At 45.6% G+C, this 1,880-nt stretch overlaps 1 protein-coding gene across 1 annotated transcript in view; it reads right to left on the bottom strand.

The window, feature by feature from the left end:
- LOC102244245 (cytochrome b-245 heavy chain) overlaps window positions 1-1,880 on the bottom strand; it is a 39,225-nt gene that overhangs the window by 16,814 nt on the left and 20,531 nt on the right. The window lies entirely within an intron of this gene.

Genomic DNA, 1,880 nt, shown 5'->3' with positions numbered 1-1,880 from the left:
AAAGAAAAGAAAAGAAAAGAAAAGAAAAGAAAAGAAGGAGGAGGAGGAGGAGGAGGAGGAGGAGGAGGAGGAGGAGGAGGAGAAAAAGAAGAACGAGAGAAACATCAATGTGAGAGAGAAACATCCATCTATTGCATCTGTTGCCTCCTGTACTCGCCCTGACCAGGGATCAAACCTGTAAATTAGGTATGTGCCCTAACCGGGAAATGAACCCGCAACCTTTTGGTGTATGGGACAAAGCTCCAACCAACTGAACCACCCAGCCAGGGCTGGGCATATTTTAAGTATTCTAATATGGGTCTTGTACTTTTCACTAAAATGTTATATCTTATTGCTCCTTCCAAATAGATTAAAGAAAAGGAAGAAAATATATGATCTTTAGCAGTAGAAAAAATCATGTACACCAGAACCTCATCAAATATTTATTTTAACAATCAATTGGCATGACACATAACAAATTCCAGATACAAAGTAAGCATCCAACAAATGATAACTATTTAAGTTCTTAATGCCCACGTTTACTTGGAGAGGAAGAAATAGAAAAATAATTTTATTTTCTCCTTCTCTTCCTGATGCCAAGATCAGAAATTAGAAAGCCTGGATTTTAATCCCAGTTCAGCTATTACCTAGCCATAAGACTGTGAGCAATCAGTCCACCAGTATAAGTAGTAGATAAAAAATGGGTAAATATAAGTCCTCTGCCTGCTCCAAGAAATGTGCTTATCTATGAAACTACAGGAATGTACAATTGTGGAATTATTAAATAAAGAGGGGGGACATTCTTTTTTTTCTCTCTCTAGGGTTCTCTGAAACAGCTGGATTATGATCAAGTCTCACTTAAAGATTCTCAATTGCACTTTGAAGAACTGAAATTTAAAGTAGCTATTCCCTTTGCATAATAAAAAAAATCAATGCAATTCATTACAAAAATAGAAAATATCCTCCCAAAGAGCTTCTGGCAATATGGGTAACACGTTACAAAATGAGGGTTGAAATTACAAAAGAATAAGAGAAACTGTTCATTTAAGATGACCAATAAGGCAAACTCTTCCAACCACATGTTCTGGCACTGTGTCTCTCAGGTGCCTTAGACCACCTAGGCTCCAATCCCAGCTATGTCACTTAAAAACTGGGTGGCTTGGGCTACATATTATACCCTTTTTAGTCTTGTCCCCTGTCTACAATTTTCCCAGGAAATGGGTATAGTAAGAGCATCCCTACCTCTTGGGGGTTAAAAGAAACATTTCATGTCTATAACAAGTACTCACTAGAAGTTAACTCTTGCCTTTATTATATTAGAACTAGAGGCCTGGTGCACGAAATTCGTGCACTGGGGGCAGGTGTCCCTCAGCCCAGCCTGCACCCTCTCCTATCTGGGACCCCTTGGGGGATGTCTGACTGCCGGGCCTAAACCATCAGTCAGACATCCAACTCACAATCCAGGACTACTGGCTCCCAACTGCTTGCCTGCCTGCCTGCCTGATTGCCCCTAACCGGTTCTGCCTGCCAGCATGATCACCCCCTAACCATTTTCCTGCCGGCCTGATCGCCCCCAACTGCCCTCCCCTGCTGGCCCGGTCACCCCTAACTGCCCTCCCCTGCTGGCCCGGTCACCCCTAACTGCCCTCCCCTGCTGGCCCGGTCACCCCTAACTGCCCTCCCCTGCTGGCCCGGTCACCCCTAACTGCCCTCCCCTGCTGGCCCAGTTGCCCCCAACTGCCCTCCTCTGCAGGCCCAGTTGCCCCCAACTGCCCTCCCCTATAGGCCTGGTCTCCCCCAACTGCCCTCCCCTATAGGCCTGGTTGCCCACAACTGTCATCCTCTGCCGGCCATCTTGTGGCGGCCATCTTGTGACCACATGGGGGCGGCCATCTTGTGCA

Source organism: Myotis brandtii, unplaced genomic scaffold, assembly GCF_000412655.1.
Source record: "Myotis brandtii unplaced genomic scaffold, ASM41265v1 scaffold404, whole genome shotgun sequence".
In the NCBI taxonomy this organism is placed as follows: domain Eukaryota; kingdom Metazoa; phylum Chordata; class Mammalia; order Chiroptera; family Vespertilionidae; genus Myotis; species Myotis brandtii.
This window is presented reverse-complemented; position numbering and strand designations above follow the sequence as displayed.